Source organism: Callithrix jacchus, chromosome 14 (genome assembly GCF_049354715.1).
Source record: "Callithrix jacchus isolate 240 chromosome 14, calJac240_pri, whole genome shotgun sequence".
In the NCBI taxonomy this organism is placed as follows: domain Eukaryota; kingdom Metazoa; phylum Chordata; class Mammalia; order Primates; family Cebidae; genus Callithrix; species Callithrix jacchus.
Genome location: NC_133515.1, coordinates 93719743 through 93745204, shown reverse-complemented (window position 1 = coordinate 93745204; position 25462 = coordinate 93719743). Strand labels below are relative to the sequence as shown.

Below are 25462 nucleotides of genomic sequence, written 5' to 3'. Positions count from 1 at the left end.
GGCTCTAACTTTGGCCGTGGCACTGACCCTTTCTGGATGCCCAGTTCATTTCATTATACTTTATCTTGCTGTTATCCAGATCCTATCTTGGCATTCTATTACAGTTTGTTCCTCTGTTATTCTCCATCTGAAATTCTCTCCGGGTCTCAACACACATGTTCCATTTAATACCTTTCCCTGTGATTTTCCATTAGGTCAGTCACACTCATTTCATCCAGCTTTTAAATGTCTCAAGATGTCCTTTGGGAGCTGCATGTTAATGGATAGCCATAGTTGTTTTTAGTTTGCAGGAGAACAGAGAGCAACCTGGGAATATTGCAGCCATTCATTTGCAAACGATTTAAGAAATACTTCATCCTGCTTTATTGTGTTTCATGTGATATAAACACACCTCTCAATCGAATTATTCTCTGTATTCAAGTGGGAGGTTAAATTATACTGTAGACAGAGAGAGAAGAGTACAGTTATGAACAGAGTTGGGAAAGTAGGAGAAAAGTAGTTTAGAATTTTCTGTCATTAATAAGAATACATAGATATATAACTATGTGTTCAATCCTTTAGCTTTATATCTCAGAGACATGGCATTTCAAAATTCAAAACACATTTTTCTCAGTAACAGCGTAGGCTTTCTCTTGGTTTCTGGTTGCTATGTTAATGAATAAACGTGGACCAAACCATTTTTCATTTGTGCTGTTTTTATTGGGAGAAGAAATAGTTCCTTAGAGTTTCTAAGGAGACAATGAAATAAAAATTGAAGACAACATAAAATGGATCCTAAACAGGATAAGGGATGATATCTTAAGATCAAGAAGAGTACATTATCTCATTATGTTAGAAGGGGAAGATAGTGGTTCTGATTGTAATCATGTCTTTGCCAATTGTGAGGGGGAGACATGCTTTCCTAGAAGTAGTATATCATGTATTCTGTGAGCAGCTAGCAACATGGGTCCCCAGAGAAGGCACCTGTTCTCAAGTTCAGCCTCTACCTCTTCCTAGCTGAAATGCAAGGACCTAGAATTGTCAACATAACTTTGAAAAAGAGGAACAAAATTAGGTGACTTATACTGTATAACAAATAGATTATTTGACAGAATAGTGAGTCCAGAAATAAACAGATATAGGCAACTGATTTTTGACAAAGGTACAAAGGCATGTCAGTGGAGGAAGTGGTAGTAGAACAACTGGTTATCCATAAGCAAAGCAAAACAAAGCAAAGACATTTATACCTGAGGTCATACACAAAAATCAGCTAAAACTGAATAATAAACTACTTATAAAACACAAACCAAAAAAACTTCTGGAGGTAAACACAGAAGAAAATCTGCCTGCCCTTCTGTTAGGTACATATTTTCTTAGATATTACCCCACAAGCACAATCCATAAAAGGGAAAATTTGATAAACTAATCTTTATCAAGCTTAAAAATGTATGTTTAAAAGACACTGTTAAGAAAATAGACAAGCTACAAATTGAGAGAAGTAACTTACAAATTATAAGTCTGGTAAAGGACTTATATATCCAGAATACAAAATATTAATAAAATAATCTAATAACAAATAGACAAATATCTTACCAGATATTTTACCAAAGAAGTGAAAAATGATGGGCAAATAAACCCATCATTACTTATTTAGAAAATGCAAATCAAAACCACATTGAAATACCACTACGCACCCACTACAATGACTATAATCATAAAGACAGATAATATCAAGATTTGGCAAGAAAATGGAGGAATTGAAACTCTCATACACTGTTGTTGGGAATATAAACTGGTACAACCACTTTGCCAGACAGTTTGTCAGTTGCTTAGAAAGTTAATATATTGGGCCAGGTGCAGTGGCTCCTGCCAGTAATCCCAGCACTTTGGGAGGTTGAGGTGGGTGGATCACTTGAGGTCAGGAATTTGATATTAGCCTGGCCAACATGGTGAAACCCTGTCTCTACTAAAAATACAAAAATTAACCAGATGCACACCTGTAATCCCAGCTACTAGGAAGGCTGAGGCACGAGAATCGCTTGAACCTGGGAGGCGGAGGTTGCAGTGAGCCAAGATTGTACCACTATACTCCATCCTGGCTGACAGAGCAAGACTCCATGTCAAAAAAAAAAAAAGAAAAAGAGAAAAAAAAGTTAACATCTTGGGAGGTCAAGGAAGGAGAATTGTTTGAGCCGGGAGCTTGAGACCAGCCTGGACAACACAGCAAGATCCTGTCTCTAAAAATTTTTTTAAAATTATCCAGGCATGGTGGCGTGTGCCTGTGGTCCTAGCTTCTTGGGATGCTCAGGTAAGAGGATCCCTGGAACCCAGCAGTTCAAGGCTGCAATGATCTATGATTGTGCCCCTGCACCCCAGCCTGGACAACAGATTGAAGACTCTTGTCTCTGGAAAAAAAAAAAAAGTTAATATACACTGTCCATATCCAGCCTCTCCCCTGCTGGGAATTTGACCAAGAAAAAGGAAGCATATATTCATTTATACAAAGACTTGTACATGAGTACTCATATTAGCTTAATTTGTGGTACTCTAGACTGGAAACAACTCAAATGTGGATTAAGAGGTGAATAAACAAACAAACTGTATGTCCACACAGTGAAACACTACTCAGCAGTAAAATGAATGACTTGCTGATATACCCAATAATTTGGATGACTTTAAAATTAATTATGTTGAAGGAAATCAGGTAGACCAGAAAGGTACATACCATAAGTTCCATTCATATAAAATTGTACAAAATATAAACAACTACATTGTGAGAGAAAGCAGACCTGTGGTTGCCTAAGGATGAAGTGGGTAGAGTATAGGAAGCGGCAGGAAGATGGGATGACCAAGGGGCACAAGGAGACTTTTCACTGGATGACGAATTCACAGGTGTATAAATATGTTGAATTTGATAAGTTTATCAAATCATGTACTAATGTTATTAAATAAATATATCAAAAGTGCATAAATATGTCAAATTTGATACACTTATCAAATTATATACTGTTACTAACGTTTATGTCAATTATACCTTAAAAAAACTTTTTAAAAGCGGACAACATTAAAAACATCTATTTTGCAACTCCAAGATAAATGGAACCAATCACCACACCCTCGTTATAGGTTATTGTGATTATGTAATAAGATAACTTACCTAGGATTTTTGGTATTGTACCTGACAACTGTAAACCCTCCTTAAATATTAGCAGTTCTCCCCCTCTTTATTGAATTATGGAAAGAATATATCTCTGAGAAGAGCAGAGAGGGTGCTTTCTGAAGCTGTGCTGCAGGTGAGGATTGGGAGGCAGGCCTCATTCTCTGCTGTGGGCTGAATTCTGTCCTCTTCAAATTTATATGTTGAAGTCCTAACCCTTGGTGTTAGGTATTGTGACTGTATTTAAAAGTAGTGGGTTGAATGATGTAATTATGTTAAAATGAGGTCATTAGCATGGGCCTTAATCCAGGACCGCTGGTGTCCTTGTAAGAAGAGGAGATTAGGACAGAGAGATACCAGGAATATGCACACACAAAGAAAGTCTATGTGAGGACACAGGGAAAAGCAGCCATCTGCAAACCAAGGAGAGGAGCCTCAGAAGAAACACTTTGCCAAAACCTTGATCTTGGACTTCCAGCCCTCAGAACAGTGAGAAAATCGGCCGGTCCTGGTGGCTCACGCCTGCAATCCCAGCACTTAGGGAGGCCGAGGCGGGTGGATCACGAGGTGAAGAGATCGACACCATCCTGGGTGAAACCCCGTCTCTACTAAAAATACAAAAAATTACCTGGGCATGGTGGTGCAGGAGAATGGACTGAACCCAGGAGGCAGGAGTTGCGGTGAGCCGAGATCACGCCATTGCACTCCAACCTGTGTAACAAGAGCGAAACTCCGTCTCAAAAAAAAAAAAAAGAAAAGAAAAGAAACCTCTGCTGTTGAAGCCGCCTCTGTTAGTGGTACTTTGTTATGGCAGCTCATCTGAACACACTGATTCACACCCAGAAACAGAAGGTCTCTTGCATGGCACTGCCCTCTCTACCAAAGCAAGGGGTCCTTAGCATGCCTGTCTGCAGAGCACCTAGGCTTTCTGCACAGAGCATCAGTCGGCTGTCACTACTCCATGGTAGAATGTAATGACAAGCCTCTCAACATCTAAACCAAGACAGGCACAGACCCTGCTGCACCTTCTTCAGTGCCTGCTGCGGTGGAGGTACCCGCTGTGCCTCGCAGCTGCTGTGCCTGTGGGCTTCAGGCTCTAAGCTTCTACCGCTTAGTGCCATTGTCAGGTGCAGCCAAACCCTGGCTTTAAATAGTCGAGTCCTCTGTGCAGTGACACATCAAAAAGGAGGGACACATGAAACTCTCAGCTTACTTCACTCGTGGGGATTTTATTTCCTAGTTCATTTATGGTACTTTTCATCTGAAAATTTTATCTTGAAACGTAGAAGTTTAAATATCTTCAATGGAATTATTACACATTTTCTAAGACTCTGGTATTCTTCTTTGTTTAAAGTAAGGCCTGCTTTTGCTCTCTCCCTTAAGATACCATGTCCTCATTTATTTCTGTGCCTTTAAACTTTTCTTTCTATATAACAAGCTCCTTGAACACCTCTTAGGATTTTTTTTTTTGATCAGAAACTAGATTTTTCATTCTTTGAATGCTTGTTCTCTCCAACCCTCATATTAAACTTCCTGCAGAGTGAATCTCTGAGTGATCTGTCATACATAAGCACAGAAACTCCTTGGAGACAGAGCCGTGGTTTTATATCTTACGCATAGCCTTCTGGGCACTAAGTGTTCTTAATAAATCCCTGTAATGGCTTCCTCAGTGTCTAAAGCATTTTCCTTTCAAAGAACTCAACAAGTTTTCATATAACTCAAACTAATTGAAAAATAGTCATTCAGTCTTTTTATTCATTGGACACACATCGTTGATGGGGTTACAAAGTTGGATCAGAAGCGTTGCTTGCTGCAAAGAGGCTTTAACTTAATAGAGGGATTCAAAAATGTAAATACATACGTGTAAGAAAGTTTTGTAACAGTGAGTGGAGTTACCAGTAGACAGAATACCAGGAGAGATGATGTAGGGATTAGGAAGGCTTTTCAGAAGAGATGGCCCTGAAATAGAGGCTTAAACCTCAGCATTGTTTCAGAACAGAAGCCCTCTTCTAGCCTCAACACAGTATTTTGTAACCCAGACATATAATCTGTCCAGCTCTGCTGTGGATACCCCAAGGTATGTGGGGTAAGAGACCTTCCCTTTAAGGAACTTATGGTTCCACTGGGCACACCTTGTGATATCTCTAAACGTTTTTGAATATTTTTCACTTATAAATATGTATTGACCTACGAAGATTTGATAGAGAAACATGACCCTTAAAAGTGTGCTAAGCTGGGCAAAATATGTGAGAGTTTATTTGTACATTTTTTCTTTTAAGTTATCTGACAATTTTGTACTGCTTTTCTGAAGTATATTCTACCTTTCACTAGAAATGAATATCAATTTTCTTGAAACACCAGCAGTTAAGACATGTAACAGTTTGAAAGCCATCAGCTCCTGGCCTCTAGCTTTTTCCAAATGCTTCTGACATTCCATATACCAGTGATCTTCCCTCTATTCAATTCTCAAATCTAAAATATGCAGATTTGGAACACAGCAACTAGCTTCTAATTACATGCTTTTAAAAATTAATATTTGTAATTTTTTTCATTAATGTTACTCAAAGATAAGTTCTTGGAAAACAGTGAACATGTCTGTTTCCTAAATTAATTTCAAAATGTGTGGCAAAATGTGCGATACATTGTTGCCTTTAAGGGTTATGAAAAAGGACTTTAGTCTCTGCTGGAGAAGGCCTTTACCACTAATTTAGCCAGCTGCTTTCAGGTGGGTGGTTGCTTTGGTGTCAGAAGAGTGTTCTTACCTGGAAGAAAGATGACATCTCCAGATCTACTATGGAGCGCTTTGGCACCCATTTTTCCAAGGAAAGGATTCATAGTAGAAAAGTGGATTTTGGGAGTGAAGAGGTGTTGAAGTGAGAGCTAGAAATGGAATTTTCATAAAGAACAGTAAAGTTCCAGAATTATTGACTTCTCCTTCACCTCCCTTCACCTCGTTTTTCCTCTAAGGTGGGTCATGTCACCCAAAGTTTACTGCGATGCTATTGTCAGCTTTATAATAAGTGACTCCACCTTCTCTCCCTTACTTTTAGGCCAAGGGAAAAGCAAAAATAGTCACCAGTTGGGATTCTGGTGACTGCATCTTTGAACTGCCATATGGTATACACAGTACAGCCACATCCTCCTTACCTATTTATGAAAATGGATATTCATTTTCTAGCTGAATACTGCATAGATCACATTTTTCAATATCATTACTAATGAAGCTTACTGTGTTGCTTTGATTGCCATCTGAATGTGAGCAGCTAATTAGATAGATTGTCTATTTGATGCCTGCTGATTAGCTCATGAAAGCCCTCTGAATTCCTGACTTTGTGAGAAAAGGCCCCTGACTTTATGATTACTGATTGATGCTCAAATTTCTGATTGCCATGTGAATAGACACTTAATGACTCTGTCACCTTGACAAGGGTTTTGGTATTCATCTGATGAGGAAAACAGAGCAGGGCGCTCTGTTTATCAATGTCTGTCAAACATTTAAAGTTCTTTAGAGTGTGAAGGCTGCTATCAGTGGCATCTGTGCCCTCCTGAAAAGGCCAAGTAAATAACGTCATATGGTTACCAAGAGCAATGAGAGAGGAGGTGTTGTCAGTGGCCCCGAGGTTGTGCTCCTCCTCAAGACTGGTTTTAGAAATAGGATTAATACGTATGGCCCAGGAGTCTCCAAAAGGACCATTCACTTTCTTTCTTTTTTTTTTTTTTTGAGATGGAGTTTCACTCTTGTTGCCCAGGCTGTAGTGCAATGGCACATTCTCGGCTCACTGGAACCTCTGCCTCCTGGGTTCAAACGATTCTCCTGTCTCAGCCTCCCAAGCAGCTGGGATTACAGGAATGTGCCACCATGTCTGGCTAATTTATTTTTGTATTTAGTAGAGACAGGGTTTCACCATGTTTGCCAGAATGGTCTCAATCTCTTGACCTCGTGATCCACCCGCCTCGGCCTCCCAAAGTGCTAGGATTACAGGTGTGAGCCACCGCGCCCGGCCAGGACCATTCACTTTCACCAGTGAGTATGCATGCATAGTATGGCTGTACCCTCTGATGCAGACTCTCCTGATTTTGCACTAAAATACCTAGGAAGACACCAAAAACAGAAAAATCGTAAAAAGACCAAGAACTAGTACTGACAGTTGACTTACTGATTGAATCTAGGATACTCATCTCTACACTCGGTGGTGTAAATGGAAACCCTGATTTACCTCAGTATGGTTGCTTAAACTAGGAAGAATAAAAACAAAAACCTCTTATCTTTTCCACTCTTGGTTCCTGGATTCAGAATGGTAAGTTGTGCCCCAAGCAAAGAATTGTGTCCCTTCTCTGCTATGTGGGAGTTGCTTTTAACAGCAGGTCTGAGAGCTCACTTACTGCCTCTTGTTTTGCGTCTGAGCAGAGAATACAGCATTCTGGCTTACGATGACCCTTAATACATGCTCATTCCTGCTAAAAAGTGTTTCAAGTCACAAGAGAAGAGGATACACATGCACTGATTACCTAAAAGACATGGAATGAGGTAGAGAAGTATGTGAGGCCAACACTGAAGAGAAAATGGAAATAAAGACAAATTTGACTTCTTTCATATTTTTCCTAAGAGCTGATACTGGTGGTGACTCACTGCTCTGATTTGGATGTTTGTCCCTTTGAAACTTCATGTTGGAATTTTATTCCCAATGTTGAAGGTGGGAACGAATGGGAGGTATTTGGGTGATGGGAGCAGATCCCTCATGAATAGATTAATACGCTCCTTCCAGGGTGAGTTCTCACTCTCTTATTTCCCACAGGAGCTGGTTGTTAAAAAGAGCCTGGCACCTCCTCTCTCTCACGCACATCCTCTCTCACGATGTGACTTCCTGCACACACATGGGCTCCTTTTTGCTTTCCACCGTAAGTGGAAGTAACCTGAGGCCCTCATCAGACTCAGACCCCCAATCTTAACTTTTCAGCCATCGGAATTATGAGTTGAAAAGTTCACAATTGAGCATCTGCACCTGGTGTTCAATCTTCATTACCATTCTGAATCCAGGAGGCATTTTTATTTAAAAAAATTACCCAACCTCAGATATTCCTTTATAGCAATGCAAAATGGATTAAGACACTCACCTCCAATGTGTTTTATATAGTCAGAATACAGTCAGAATTTGTGAGAATCAGACTGAATGCTGTCAGAATCAAAACAGAATCACTGGCATTAAAAAAAAAAATTAAAAACCCTGAATATTGGAGTCACCAAAGGGCATGAATGGTGGGTTCCCATGCATAAATGCCTGATCACAAAAACTGTCACAAAAAACCTTTTCAAAAACCACAACTTTGCGTAAAAGTCATCACAACCTTATAGACACAAAAATACTTCTCCAAGGGTATTTGCCCAGCCACTGCCTGTCCAAACTCAGACCAGCACCACCCTTATTACTGACCAACGTACCCAAGAATAATTATCTCACAACAATTATATGCCCTATCTCATTTCGTTCTTTAAAAACCTTTGTCTTCCTTTACATTTCTGAATACTCACATAGATTACCATGGCCTATGTATTCCTATTGCAGCACTCATTCCTGAATAAATGTTTTCTTTCAGACAGCCTCTCCGTGTTTTTTACTGAGCTTGACAAAATGGTGTCTGACGCAGAACTGAAATGAGCTAACCTCAGGTAAAATGGTGGCCCCTAGAATTGAGTGTGGTACTGACTAAGCCCGTTGTGCTCTCCATTTCTGTAAACTGCCTTTTCTGCCTTGGTAAATGTCTTCTCAGATTGTCTGACTTCTTCCCTTCGGTGAGTTCTTTTTGACTTTATTGGCTAGCTCATTTGGTTATAAGGATATCTTAAATGAGGACCCTGCATCCCTCTTGGGCCTATGAAAGTCTCTCATGGCAAGCCTTTTCTGAAGTGGTCTTTTGGAGAATACTCTGGTTTCTATGAAATTTGTATTTGTCTTTGAGGCTTGTCTGTTGAATTCACTTTTATTTCTTTCCATGCATCTAGTTTACTGTTTTGTTTTATCAGCTGGCCGGGTTAACATTTTTGTGAGCACTCTGATTTGGGTTTCATTTTCATATGATTATGCACGTAGGTAAATGATTTGGCTCTGTTTCCTCTTGCTTGTTTCTGAACGTTTTCCAAGAGCAAAAATAAGCATTCTAAATGGCAGGAAAGACATGGCCAATTAAAAGCCACTAGAGCAGTCACCACCATCTAAAACACTAGTCCAAACTTCTGAAATTTGGGTACAGAATTTATAGGATATTTTTAATGCTATAAATACAAACTCACTCTTGGCCTAGGAACAGAGGTATTGCTAAAAAAAGAATGTATAGGATTTTTTAATGCTCTCAAGAGATTAATAAGAAATGAAATAGGTTCTTAAATATTATGACATGCCAAGCTTTCTGGAACTACAGCCAGCTAAACATTCAAAATTATGGTCAATTCTCCTGCACATTTTAACTGATGGACAAATTACAGAAAAGATGATTTATAATCACGGAAGGTATCATTCAACTTCTCCAAACTTAGGTTTTTTGGTAGAACTATCTCAGATAATTCTCTTGATTCTACTTGAGTGGCTTTTAATTCCATTTTTGTCAATGGCGTCTCTCAAGAACTTTCTCAGCTTGTTAAAAGAGCTCACATGGAATGGAAAACTATGCCTACTTCTGATCTAATTAATTTAGTAAATCAACTAGCTCACACCCTTGAGGACACTAATAAAACAAAAACACTAAACATTTTAAACTTCATTTACCAAAGATGAAAACTTGTAGACTAAGCAGAGACCTTTTGGTGTCTGCCACTACTGTAAACACACAGATCACTGAAAAAGGAACTCTACAAATGAAAAAACGGTCCATGCAATCTTTCTCTCAAATTTCCCCATCTCTGCCAGAAGACAAATCTCAATGAGAAGCTCCTAAGAATGTTCCCTTTTAATACAAATTTAGGTTTGTTTGGTTAACAACTGCTTAGGGTAATGAAACAGTTAATTGATGGAATTTTATTCTAGGAGAAAAAAATAGATAATGTTTATGAAGGCTAGGATCTCAGATCAAATAGATCAAAATACTGAGCTAAGAGCAATAATGTAAATTACCTCTATCTTACATAAAAATGTTTTGGCTGCCACACAGGAGTCAAAAAAATCCTTGAAAATATTTTTTTTTTCTAAAATGCTTTCCCACCTGCACTGACATATCAAGCAAACCAGACCAAGAGATTTGTTATGCATTCAAGGCTACTTGGAAAAATGTTGTTTTTCTTATACAATTCATTTAGTCCTAGCTAAAACACAAGAATTTGAATATTAACCCTAAACTCATTTGAAACTAAAAAAGAGAGAAAAGGAGGATTAAAAAAATTTTTAAATATCAAACTGGCTTTCACATTTCTTAGCAATATTCACAATATTAGTTCACATTTATTAGTAATGTGAACAATACTTTAGTAAGAAATATAATTTGGATCCAACTTGCTTTTATAGACTGGTGAGTTCATATTATTATATTTTACTGTCTCATGACCGAGATTCTCAAATGAAAGCTATAAGATTTTCACTAGTGTATTTGCATATGTGTGTTTACATGTTATGTATTGTGCCGGGATGACAGGTATGAGCCACCACATCCAGCCTACAAATTCTAATTGTTATATAGTTAATTCTACATGCAAAGTGTATCCAACAAAAGGTGTGCTTTTGATAAAGAAAATCCTAAGAAATTTGTAAAAATGTATTATTTATGAGAAAAAAGTAGTAACTTCGTTTTTTCTGGAGGTTATTTAAAGGCTGTTTCAAAATGTGAATTTAGGGTAAAAATAGAAACGAGATAGGAACCAATACATAGTAGAGAATGGTGTAAAAAAGGTTACAGGTATGAAGATGTATTTTTGGTGTGGAAGGTAAAAAGGAGAGAGTAACGTTGTGTGTAAATTTTTGTTGAGTAAAATGCCTGCCTGTTTAAGAGGATGTGTAGGACAAAGCAGGAAGTCCCAGCATCTCATGGAAGGTGTGTGCAACCTGTGAAAGGCCTGTGAGGGGTGAATTTATGAAAGAAACTTTGCGTGTGATCAACGTGGCTATAATTGGAAGAATAATTATTTATAAAGACCGAGGTAATTTAGAAATTATTTCTAAGCATTAATCTTGGATGTAAAATATAGACTGACAATTAAAAATTTAGTACCCTATATTAAACAACAACATTTTCTTGAAGTATTGATCTATACTTTGTAAAAGTAATGAAATGATCAGCATTTCATTACTTCCAGATTCTTCATAATTTGCACATTCTTTTTGTTTTGCAGTTTTTACTTCTGTCACATTTATTTCTGTGGTCGATGTAATTTCCCTCATTTCGGTTGGAAATGTTGTCTTCTTCATTTAGAATGATAATTTTATTTATTTAGGTAGAGATTGCCTCTGAAAGCTTCTCAGATTTATATCTCAAACGTTCATCATTTTCTGTATCTCACTGCACATTGTTTTAAGTCATACATCACTGCCTTCCACTCTTTCTCCCTTTGAGGAGGTACATCTTTTTGCTTGGTTGGGTGATAACTCTTTCCTTTGACTTTTTAAAAATCATCTTCTGTAATTTTTTTTCTCTAGTTTTAACTCTGCCATTATGGCCAGATGCTAAAATGCTTATTTTCAAGGCATAGAATAGCATTATTTTCCTGTAGAATAACTTGATTCTGTAATCTTGACTTTTCTTTATGTGCCTGAATTGTTTCACATAAATAAGACATTTCCCACGCTTTTATTCAAAGCCACATATTGAACTGCTCGAGGTACTAGTTTTCTTATTTACATTCTGCAGTGTAAATGTATAATGTTGGGCATACACTTTTTCTGTGTCTGATTAAATTCAAGTACCTTTTTCATCAGATTCAACTTCTGGGTTATCTAAATGGTTTTTCCATAAGGAGAAGCAATTATACTGCTTTATCTTTTTTTTTTTTTTTTTTTGTAACTGGCCAAAGAAAACACAGTTTTACGTTTCATTAAAATAATTATCTGTGTAATCTTTATTAGATTTTTATTCCTTAGGAAAATGAGCTTTGAAAATCTTTTTTTAAAGTATCCATGTAATTTTTCTGCATTGCTTTTGAAGTATTTGATTATCCATCTGGTTACATGAATAACTACTAATTCATAGTGATCTATGATCCTGCTTTGATTAAATGTTAAATCTATTGGTATTTTTAATGGGCTTCCCCAGTATAAAAATTCTAAATTAAGTCTTTTTGACCTAGAATTAGTTTTGAATTTTCCAATCAGACCCCTAGAGAGCCTCAAAGGACATATCTTTCATCTATTAGAGATATTAAATGATTAGGCCTATTTGGTAAATTCTATAGAAAGCATGGTCAAATGCAAAGGGATGGTAGATCTTTCCATTATATTTGAGTATGCTTTTGATAGAAATGTTTCAAAATTGCATAAAACTTTTAGAAATCTAGTACATTATCAGTCATAATTCTGCTTATTTTTATGTGCTATAAAATATCCATATTTCCCTCTCAATTTCTGGTTACAGTGAACTTTCTTCAAATTTTCATCATGGTTGTTCTAAGATTTTGTCAGCTACAGTTACTGTTTTGAATTCTGCTCTAAAGACATTTTGCAATCAGATCAATGGAAAAGACTAGCAGATCTTAGAATCCTTAAACACAGGATTCTAATAACTTTAAGATCAGTAGACTAAAAAAATTTCCAAAGCTCTGATGAAGAAACTAGTGGACTAATGAAATTTCTTATCAAAATCAAGTAAAACAAAAACTAATTATATGAGATTAAGAAACTGATAATGTTTTATAACTTTTATTTAAAATATCTTTTAAATAAACTGATAATGTTTTACAACTTTTACTTAAAATATCTTTTAGAATGTTTATTTAAAATACCTTTAAAGGTTTTGTTTTCTAGATTTAAGAATTTTTATTTCTCTTAAGCTTTCTCTAGGTTACAAAAATTTGGCAAAGTAGGCCAGGCGCGGTGGCTCACGCCTGTAATCCCAGCACTTTGGGAGGCCGAGGCGGGTGGATCATGAGGTCAAGAGATTGAGACCATCCTGGTCAACATGGTAAAACCCTGTCTCTACTAAAAACACAAAAAAATTAGCTGGGCATGGTGGTGCATGCCTATAATCCCAGCTACTCAGGAGGCTGAGGCAGGAGAATTGCCTAAGCCAGGAGGCGGAGGTTGAGGTGAACCGAGATTGTGCCATTGCACTCCAGCCTGGGTAACAAGAGTGAAACTCCATCTCAAAAAAAAAATTGGCAAAGTATACTTTTGCAAAGAAGCATTTGTTTATTCTCCCTCTTGATCATTCTACAATTCACAAACTATCCATGAGTATTCTTATTTTTATGACAAAAAAAAATTGGATATTTGCATAAGTCCCATAAGACTCTGCTCTCTTTATAACAGTATACATTTAGATACATTGGTTATATTGCCAAGGCTTTAATTGAAATATCATACTTGAGAATGTGTGTAAAATGAGGAGCTTTGAGAATTTCCAGCCTTACAGTGAGACTGTAAAACTTGTCACTTCTTGGCATACCCAGTAACATTTAAGAATGCAGGTATAATCTAAAGTCAGACTTGGTTTGGCTTTCCAGCCTTAAAATATTTAAAAATCAGACATTCCTATGTGATTAATGTACAAAGAAAAAAACTGTTTATAAAAAAAACTTGAATATACCTGTTATTATATGACAGCCCTGTACATATTTTTTACATTTTTATTTTCTACCTATAGACTAGATCTTGAGTTCTTCATCAACTTTCTTCCACTAAATTGATAAAAATGGGAACTGCTCTGTTCCTGAACCTCTGTAAGCTGAAAGTATATGAATTTTAACTGACAAGTCTTGTGCCCGGTGTATGGGACATGCAAAAAGTTCACAAAACCACTAAATGCTATAACCAGAGACATTAAAATTGCAAACCAGGACAAGAAGGTTGAGATGCCTTCATGCTGTAGACAGCTTTTTCTAAGATGTCAAAATCAAACTCCATATCATAATGAGACTGTTACCCCTCCTAATACTTACCTTTCTTACCTGAAAGGATAATGATGTAATGGAAATTTTATAATCAGTAGTTCCTGCTGCTAACTTGACATAACCCAACCCAAGAGATCCTATATCTATTGGTTAAATTAGGAAATGTCTGTGCTGTTGCTAATGTTATATGCTGTACCTAGATAAATTCCTCTGGGAACGCTGAGACCAACATAGATAAAATAAGAAAGCAGGCCACAGAATATAGTTTTTTAAATTTGTTCAGTTGCTTGCCTTTAAGCCTAAATTCATGGCTCAAAATTATTATGCAAATGGAGATTATCATTTTACTTTGATTTTCGTTTTGAAACTTTGTATCTGATACTTGTTAAATTTCTGCAGAAGTACAACTTCTAACAGAATGATACTGGCCCAGCACATTGAGATGTTAGTAAAAGACTGCAGAGGCTGGTGCAGTGGCTCATGCCGGTAATCGAAGCACTTTAGGAGGCCAAGGTGGGCAGATCACAAGATCAGGAGATCAAGACCATCCTAGCCAACATGGTGAAACCCTGTCTCTACTAAAAATAAAACATTAGCCAGGCGTGATGGCACTTGCCTTGCAGTCCTAGCGCGGGGAGGATGAGGCAGGGTAATCATCCTAGCTATGGGAGGCAGAGGTTGCAGTGGGCTGAGATCACGCCACTGTACTCCCTCCTAGAGAGAGAGCAAGATTCCATCTCAAAAAAAAAAAAAAAGAGACTGCAGAACAGAAAAAATTGAACTTAATAACTGACACCAGGAAGGCTTAACCTGAGAGCGACTCCCTTCACATCACCTTGTTGCCAAAATGTGGCTAAAAGGGTTTTGACACTGACTCCTACTTGCCAATCACTTCCTCTGACAGGAGACCAGACCAACAACCTGGGACAGTTATATCTTATTACTGAGAGAGGCACCATCACAGCCTAACTACAGGGTGAATGATCAGTGATGCTTTCAGAGAAATATCTTGATCAAAGGGGAAATATGTGAAAGTTGTCGAAATCAAAACGGAGTCACTTGTGTTATTAAAAAAACCACAAACCTGAAAAATAGAGACATGAAGCCCATGAAGGGAGCCCATGCATGGATGCTTGATAGAAAGAATTACAAAAGACTCTTCAAAAACCACAGCCTTGTACAACGGCCATCACAAGCTGACATAAGAAATACTTTTGTGAAAACATCCACCTAGCCACTCTCTGTGGAACCTCGGACTTACAATACTCTTGTTATTGATTCCTGTAGTCAAAGTTAATTATCTCAAAACAATTATATAATCCTCCTCATTTTTCTTTCTGAAAAGGTTTGTCTTTCTTTACCTTCTAAACAGTACATAGTTTACTGTGGCATATATATTCCCATTGCAATGCCCAGTCCCAAATAAATATATTTTTTAAGAGAGTCTCTCTCTGTCTGTTATTTAGGTTGACAAGATCAGTGCAAATGTTTATGTCTGCAAGCTGATGTTTCAGTAACTGGTAAACTCCTTTAGAAAATGGTCTGTCATTTTTTGGTAACATTGAATAACTCCTCCCTTGCTGAACCCCCCAGACATAGGAAGAAGGCACTTGTGTGTGCATGTCCACAACCCAGGGACTCTTCTTATGTGGCAAGAAGCGATGAGAAAGCACAAGTGGATGGGCTGTAGTTGAAGGTGCTGAGGAAGACTTAAAATGACATCTTGTGTGGATTTAATTCCCATTCACCTATTACTTTCTCATGCATGGATGTCTGATAACAAAAACTATTAAAAAAATTAATGTAGACAAAATAATTTGTCTTTTGCATTCAGGATAATACTTTCTGCCTTTTGTTTGTGATAGGCTCGCCACCTTGAAATCATAATGATATTTTCAATGATTATTTTTATAAATATTTTAAAATGTATTTACATTTCAGTTTTTAATCTATATGGTATTGTTTTTTGTGTCTGAACAAAAGATAGGGATTCAAAGTCATTCTTTTTCTTTCTTCATGGATATAGAATTTTCCCAACAAAATTAATTGACAAATCCATCTTATCCCAATGGAATGGCAATGCCAGTTTTTAACATACCCTCTTTTCACATGCATGTGTATTCTGGTTCTGGGGTGTCTGTTGAGAATTTGATTAGAATCGCAATAAAGTTCTTAACCAATTTGGACAGAATTGTTGCACTGTTCAGTCTTCTTATGCATGAATACGTTATGTATCTTTATGTAAGTCTTTTATAAGTTTTTAAACAAAAGTTTATGATTTTCTACATAAAGGATCAACATATCTTTCATTGCATTTATTCCTAAGTATCTTATATTTTTGTTTCTATTTTAAATGCAGGTTTTAAAAATTTGTATTTATGTTTCTTGCTAGAATATAAAAATGCATTTTTTTATTGTGTCCAGGAACATAGTTAATGTCTTCTCAATATTAATATATTTATCTATAGATTATTTGGAATTTTCTATGTAGTAGCCTTATGATTGCCAATAATGATATACTTCTTTTTCTCTTCTCCAGTCTTCATATTTTTGGTTTCTCTTTTTCTTACTACATCTGTCAGTGCTCTATTGAAAAGAAAAGGCAGGAGTCAGTGTCTTTGTCTTTTTCTTGCAGGTTAAAGAGAAGGCATCAGTGTTTCACTAAGAATATATCGATGTAACATTTTATGCAAATATTTTAAAAGCAGGATATGGACATTTTCTTCTATAAATGGTTTGCTAAGGATTTTATTTTTATGAAGACTGAGTGTTAAATGATTGTGCATGTATTTTCTGCAACTATTGAGATAATCATATATGGATTTACTTTGTTAATGTGGTTATATGGTAATTGCATTAATAATTTCTCAAAAGTATATTCAGAGATGATCTGACGTTGATCATAATATTGCTGAATTTAATGTGCATATGTATATTTTATTTTTAGGAATTTGCAGTTAATTCTTTCTCATTTTTTCCTTTGTCTAGTTTTGTTAACAAGATTCTACTACCCTCATAAACAGAGCTGGAGAGTAATCTTTTTGTGTTCCTTAAAAATGTGTAAAGATACAAAATGATATTCCTTATTCTTATCGGTCCTTGGAATTTTTACTAGAACTTGTCACTAACCCATGGATGTCTGATGGCTTTATTTGTCGAAAAGTATTCTATTTACTTGATTGAATTTGGTTCATGTTTAAGAAGCAATTCAGATTTTAAATTTCTTACTAGATAACATTTGTAATCTGTTTATTTTTCTTAGAATGCCTTCATTTCCTAAATTTTCAACTCTTTTCACACGCAGATTTCTAATAGATTATGACCTATTAAAAATCTTTCATATTTGTAATTTGAATTTTAATACTGATCATTTGTGTGTCTTTACTTTTATTTCATGATCATTTTTCCCAGAAGTTTATCTATTTTGTCTTTCCAGAGAACTTTAAGTTTCTAATATGTCTCTTGAAACCAAAATATAATTGGACTTTTAAAAAATCCAGTTTGGACTGGCCACAGTGGCTCACGCCTATAATCACAGCATGTTGGGAGCCTGAGGCAGGAGGATCACTTGAACCCAGGAGCTTGAGACCAGTCTGAGCAACATAGTGAGACTCTGTTTCTACAAAGTACTTAAAAAATTAGCTGGGTGTGGTGGCGCACTCTTGTAGTCCTTGCTACTTGGGAGCCTGATGCAGGAGGATCACTTGAGCCCAGGAGGTCAAGGTTGCAGTGAGATGTAATCGTTCCACTGCATTCCAGGCTGTGTGACAGAAAGAGACCCTGTCTCTAAACAACAAATGAACAAATAAATAATTCAACATCTTGTTTGATGAGACTAACCTCTTACATAAACAGTGAGTGTAGATTTCATATATGTAAATTGATTTCCAGCATATTATTTTGGTGTCTCTGTTTGTTCAGTTTTGGTTCTCTATCTCTCTGTAATATTTTAGATTTTTTTTCAGATTAAATTACTTTTTCTTCAGTAATTTGGGATCGATAATCTCTTTATATGTTTTTTAAGTGGTCGCTGCATTAGTTTCCTATTTTTGCTATAACCAAGTTTTAGTGACTTAAAAAACAGAAATGTTTTGTTTCATGGTTTTGGAGGTTTGAAGTCTGAAAGAAATCTCACTGGGCTAAAATCAAAGTGTCAGCAGGGCTGTGTTCCGTTTGGGAGGCTCTGGGAGAGAACCTGTTTTCTGGCCTTGTCTGGCTTCTGAAGGCAGCTGGCATTCCGACTCATGTTCCACTTCTGTCTTTCAGGACAGCGGTGGTCAGTAGATCTTTCCCGTCATGCCGACACCAGCTCTTCTGTCTAGCTCTTCTACAGTTAAGGATGATAGTGATTACTTTATGCTCACCGATATAATCCAGGATAATCCACTTACATTAAGGTTAGCAGACTGGCAATCTTAAATTCATTTGCTATCTCAATTTCTTTTTGCCATGTAATGTAACATATATTAGGATATGGACATCATTGGAAGGCCCTTACTCTGCCTACCACAATCACTCTAGAAATTTTAGCATGTATATTTGACTTAACAAATGTAATGCTAATCTTTATTTTTCTCCCAAACAAGAGAAGATACTTAAAACTTGTAATTTTTGCCCATACTCTTTTTATATGCTATTCAAGATTGTAGTTCTATCTTGATTTTTTTCCAATCCAAAATAGAGATTATTGGTATTATTTTCTAGAGAAAATAATAATTTAGATATACCTATAGCATGTAGTAGTTATTGTACACAATTTCTTCTTGCATCTTTCTTCTAGGATCATATTGTTTCTCCTATTTTTCTTGATATATCCCATTACTGAGACTCTCTTGTTAGTGACCTCTCTAAACTTTTATTTGTATGTAAACATTTTTATTCCTCTTTAATGTAAAAAATAATATTGATCAGCATATACGTCTAGATTGAAAGTTAGGTTCTCACAACACTGCCGCCTTTCATAGTTTCGCTGTTGAGAAGCTGAATGCTAGTCAAATTGTCCTTTTCCCAAAAGTAAACTATGTATGTGTTTTTGTTTGCATGCTTTGTTTCTTTATAGTTCTACAGCTTCATTAAGCAATGTCCTAATTTGATTTGATATTGATTTCTGCTTCTTTATTCTGTTTTGAATTTATTTTCTAGAATTTAAGAATTGTTACCTTTCATCTACTCAGAAAATTCTTTGCCATCGTATCTCTCACTATTGTCTACTTGTTTTTTTTGCTGTGTTTGTGTGTTGAGGGGGCAGATTCGCTCTTAGTTCTCTAACTAGATATATTGGATTTGGTTATTCTGTATCTTCTGTATCTTTACCTCAACTTTATACTATTGTTTTCTTACTGATCTCCTGCTGATTTTTGGATAAATACTTCAATTCTATTTTTCAGGTGACCTGCAAAATACCTGATGATTTGATAACTTCAGCCTTTGGGACTGATTTTGTAGTTTGTTTATATATTTTAATGCTGACTTTATTTGTTTATGAATTGTTTCTATATTTGTTTAATGGTTTCTTATTGTTAGTTCATGTTTCTTGAAAATTGATGTTTGATAAAGGATGTCTGTGTTTGTTTTTGCTAGTTACTTGAAGGCCCAATCAACCCAAGAACATGTGGCTAAAGTTTTAAGGCCACTTAAATGGTGTGCATAGTAGCCACAAACCCATTTGGTTTAGAGTTCTAGATTATGAATTCTCTGAATTGCTTTTTGTTTGTCTGTCTGTTTCACACATTCAGAACCAAGATCTATGTAGCAAACCTTCTGTAGGGAGAAGTTCTTATGTTCATATTTCACTCACTGAGAGTGTTATCCTTTGGTGGTCTCAGGTGTGTTAGGGTCTCCCTAACATTGCCACTCTAGGCCTGTTCTGCTTTCTTTTGACTTAATATGATCGATTAAAATGCTGAATCTATTTGTTTATCTATCTGTCTAATAATGGAAAACAGGTATTTGAATAGATATTTGTACATCAGTGGTCATGGGAGCATTATTCATAGTAGTCAGCAGGTGGAAACAATGTGAGCATCCATTGATGGATGGATGGATAAACAAAATATGGTACATGCATACAATGGAATACTATTAAGGCTTAGAAAAGAATGAGATTCTGATACATGCTACAACATGTTAAGTAAAATAAACTAGCCACAAAAGGACAAGTATTATTGTTTCATGTATATGAAATATTCAAAATAAGCACATCCCTAAAGACAGAAAGTAGATTAGATGTTGTCAGGGGCCAAGGAAGAGAAATATGGATTAGAAGTTTCTATTTGGGGTGATGGAAAAGTGATAGAAGTAGATAGAAGTGATAGTTGGACAACAGTGTGAATGCAATTAATAGCACTGAATTGTACACTTAAAATTATATTTTTGATGTTATATTTATTTTAATTACACTTAAAGAAATTTCAAATAAAGCCAAATCTCATCCCCCACATATTAGCCCAATGCCCTCAGAGAATTCTCTGGCTCTAGTGTTCGCTCAGCCACGGCTCTCAGCATCCATGGTTTCTGACTTTTGCCCTTTGTCTACTGCTGCCTCAACCATGTTTTTAAAATATGATAAAATATATCTATCTTATTCAGCCTCGAGATACTCAGTTGAAATATTTTTAGAAACAGTTTTCCCCTGGAGAAATTTGTGAATCAGAAATCGTACATATGATGGTTGAGAGCAAGGATAAAAGGTATCTATTGTTTGCACCAGGAGCACCCATTCCAGTAGTGATGGGTGGGTTTGCCCCGCCACATCATTCAATCCTGCCCCACAGTCCAGATGACCCCAACACTTGTGCCAAGTCAGAGGATTCAGAATGTGATGGCTACAATTGAAACTCACTCATCTCCAGCTGCCTGCTCATTTTTCTGGCCATTCAGGGGGAGATTCAAAATCTGCTCTTTTGTTCCTCTCTTTTGCTCTGTAATTATATTTGCTTTCACAAAAGGCTGTATGAAGGCTAAGTCGGAGATTTGTGTGGTGCAGGATGTCTCTGACGGCTTTCTACCCATAAATGGAAGATGAGGATTAATTCCTTTATTTCTCAAGTAAATCAGTGTGGTTCCATTGGCATGCTGCTAGCAAAAGTTCCTTGATCAAATACATTTTTCACAATGTACAGACTGCCAACTGTTGTTACAGCACTCTGAAAAGAACATTTTCTTGACTTTAGTGTCAGTTGTATTGACTTTGAATTTAGAGGGGAAAAAAAGCCATTAACCTCTAGAAATTATGGAAAAATGGTGTAGCTGTATGGTATGGCAAAGTAATGGATAAACAATTATATGCAAATGAATGCAGCTACTAGAGGTCTCAGAGGGTAGACTCTCTAACTTCTCAAATGATTCCCTTGCCATAATCTTGTTAATAGTGGAGCACATGTTGAAACTTTGTTGGCCTTTTAACACTTTAGTGAGGATGTACTAGGATTAACAAGTCAGCCCAAACCATAGCTTTTTCAACTGTATTCCTAGGAAAAACCAGTTATGTGAGAGCTCAAGCTATTTTAAACAGGCTGATTACATGCATTGATTGATGATTGGATTCAGAATAATTTTCTTTCCTTGGATGAGAAAAAGTGCCATTATTGACCCTGTTTGTTCAATCAAAATGGTAATGCAACATGAAGCATGCCTGCTTGCGGCAGCAGCAAGCCAGGGGGAGTTTGAATTATGCAGGGTCTGCCTCTAAGCTGTGTTTATGAATACAATTGATTGACATTGCCTATGGCCCCTCCTCTACACATGCATCCACATGAGCTCCTCTTATTATAGATAAACAAGGCACTGGGATTGCAGAAATGGTTTTACTCCATATTTCATTGGAAAGATAATCACTACTCTTCCTTATTTGTGGTTAATGTGTCATCATGTGTAAAGGGAAAATGATTAAATGTAATGTATTAGCAGAAGCACTGAGAGTCTATACTTGATAAAGAAAGTTGATTATTCAAATATCTGCCCGGAATTTTGTTGTGTTCTTTAGATCGCTTAAAGTGCCCCTCTAATGACAAAATGTGTCATTGTACTCCGTTTCTCTCATGGTTGATTTGCTGCTCTGGAATTGCCTCCTTGGCCTCCCACTTCATGGACACTTCAGTCCCTTGTGAGCTCTGTCTTAACAAACACTCCCAAAGGTGCACAAAATTCTAGAAGGCATGTTGCCATCTGCTTCCACAACCTGAGTTTTCAGAACAGCTTCATGTAGTGTGTGTGTGAAGTGTTAGAGGAGACTTGCAGTAGGGTCGAATAGAGATGGGGTCAGGGCGGGATTCAATAAGTATGAAAAAAGGCCAGAAATTAAAGTAAAAACAGTGTAGGGGAAAAGTGTTACCTTTTCTACTTGTGCAGAGGTGGTTCCTCTTCTGGGAAATGTACCCTCTTACTTCTATGAAGTTTTCTTCTCCCAGACCAACCATCCAATGCTGGTGTGGGACTTGATGTTTTGAGGACCTCACACTGTTGGTCACAATTGATTGGTTCAGGGATGGTGACCTACTCACATTGTGATCATGCTTCTCTTGATTTTGAATGAAGTTTAGAGAGTGCATGTTTCAGTTATTTTCTTATTGGTTTAGAGGGTGCAGATATCAGGTGGAGAAGCTGAAACATGTAAACCTTGAAGCTACCAGCATTCCTGGTTTCAGTTGTATAAGGGAAGCCCATATGGAAGAAAGAAATCGGGGCGGTGGAGATAAAGCCTGGGTGGTATTTGAGACCATGCAAACATCTGGTCATCTCTGAGGCTCAGTGGCCTCCTCATCTTACTAGAATCTTGTCTATTTTGTCAAAACTAATTTGATTTGTATTTCTAATACTACCAGCCAAAAAGTTCTGATTATTAGCACAAAATAATTTCCTCTGAAAAATGCACTGTTAAATCAGCTCTAAGGATTTCCCATATTCTAAAGTTTGGATAATTTTTCTTGATGCAAAAGAATCCTTGTTGATTGCTGGCATTTATAAAAATTGGATGGCAGAAGCAGAAGTGATTATGGCTTCCTGATACATTTTCCCGTTACCGCATTTCTCATGTATATAATTATTTGTTAACATCCATAGCCCCTAAACATCCACCAGCTTCTTAAAGGCAGGTCTTATTTTTGACTCTACATCTTCACATCCTGGAACCGTTTTAGGCAAAATTCAGCTTCCAAAAAGTATTTGTTCATTTGGGTTTAATTGTGCACCTCAGGTTGCCTCCCGATGAAGGATTTTGTCTCTCCTCAGGATTTTGCACTGTCCTGACTCAAGTTCCGGGCATTTCTCCCTTGCCTCTTCCTAGGGTCTTTCACTACTCCTGTGCCCACTGCAGTTCCTTCCTAGTGTTCTGTTTCCCATCCTGGGAACTCTGTATCTCAGAGAATTCCGGGAACCCCAGACAGCTTTGTGGCTTTGGGAGCATCAGCTCTTTGATATTCTGTTGTCTCTTTTCAGAAACAGAGCTCCAAATTTGGAAGCAGCGGTCAAACTCCACAGGTAAGAAATAATGTCAATCATGGCCCTTTCCATTTACCTGGTTGGACACTTGGATGGTTTATCTCAGCAGGTTTCTCTTTAGAAAACATCTGTTACATTTTCCAAATCCCTATAATGAAGCCAGCATTTAGTTTCACCGCTCTGGAAAAAGGCACAATTATTTTAACCACAAACCTGTATTTCTTCAACTTTCCATTTATTTTAGAAATGTAGGTGAGAGGAAACTTTTTTTTTTTGAGATGGAGTTTTGCTCTTGTTGCCCAGGCTGGAGTACAATGGCATCATCTTGGCTCACTGCAACTTCTGCTCTGGGTTCAAGAGATTCTCCTGTCTCAGCCTCCCAACCTGGGAGCTGGAATTACAGGTATAACCCCCCCACACCTGGCTAATTTTGTATTTTTAGTAGAGATGGGGTTTCTCCATGTTGGTCAGGCTGGTCTGGAACTCCCAACCTCGGGTGATCCACCTGCCTTGGCCTCCCAAAGTGCTAGGATCACAGGCATGAGCCACCACACTCAGTGGGAGGAAACATTTCTTAAGTGCCTACTCTAGCGTTCATGTGTGTTTTTTTCATTTAATGCCTCTTTTACAGATAGGAGAACTGGCACTCAGAGAGATCAAGCATTTCACCCAAGGTCCATATAGTACAGATACGAGAACTGGCACTCAGAGAGGTGAAGCGTTTTGCACAAGATCTGTACAGTACTTAGCAGAGCAGGACATGTTAAAAGGCTGGACTTCGTTACGTTGGAATCCTCGGCATGCCCACAGTCCTCATCATCCATTAGGGTCTCAGTGAATGATGACCAACTGAGCTAACCTGGCTCCAAAACCTAACTGTCATCTGTTACTCAATACTCTTTTAGGAAGAAACAGAATGTCATTTAGGTACTTTGAGACATCTACAAAACTCTTATTTGTGTGCTTTCCAATCATGTTGATTGGATTTGCACATGCTAATTTGTTGTTCTTTAATATTGGACTTAAGTTCCAGTATTGTCCAGTTTTTTTTACATAGTCTCAATAAATATTTTATTAACCAAAAGCTCATATAATGTGTCTTTTTAAAAAATATTATACTTCAAGTTCTGGGATACATGTGCAGAATGTGCAGGTTTGTTAACATAGGTAAACACGTGGTATGGTGGTTTGCTGCACCCATCAACCCGTCTTCTATATTATGTATTTCTCCTAATGCTATCCCTTCCCTAGCCCGCCACCCACTGACATGCCCCGGTATGTGATTTCCCCTCCCTGTGTCCATGTTCAACTCCCACTTATGAGTGAGAACATGCGGTGTTCACATGTCCAAATTTTTGTAAAAGTCTGCTTCATAGCTAGTGTAAGATCATAGCTGGGTACCTCGGTCTGAATCCACCGAAATGGGCTGTGGTGGCCTTTGAGGAAGAAACTGTGTCTTACTTACGTTTTGTATGGATGCAAATCACTGATGTTTATTGAATTTATAGAATTGTGCAACTGTTACTATAATCCAGTTCTAGAATTTTTATCAGTCTCAGAAACTTCTCTTGAACTCCTTTGTAGTCGCCTCCACTGTAACTTTACACACCTCCCCTGCCAGAGACATGTTCTGGTCTATTTTCTGTCTCTGTTTTTCTTTTTCTGGATATTTTATAGAAATAGAATCATACAGTATGTAGTCTTCTGTGTCTGCCTTCTTTCACTTAGTGTATTGTTTTTGGGGCTCATATATATTGTAGTTTGTATCAATGTTTCATTCCTTTATAATGCTGAATAGTTCATTGTATGAATATAGCTCACATTTTGTCATATTATCCATTTACTATCTAACAGATATTTGGATT

General features: G+C 37.1%; 1 long non-coding RNA gene across 1 annotated transcript in view; it reads right to left on the bottom strand.

The window, feature by feature from the left end:
• The window catches only part of LOC128929658 (uncharacterized), a 37828-nt gene extending 15244 nt beyond the window's left edge, over nucleotides 1-22584 (bottom strand). The window contains exons 1-2 of the long non-coding RNA XR_008476449.2: nucleotides 22492-22584; nucleotides 3765-3847 (exon numbers count right to left, since the gene is read on the bottom strand). This is a non-coding gene — a long non-coding RNA (uncharacterized LOC128929658). The remainder of the gene's footprint in view (nucleotides 1-3764; nucleotides 3848-22491) is intronic.
• Between the last annotated feature and the right edge of the window lie 2878 nt (nucleotides 22585-25462).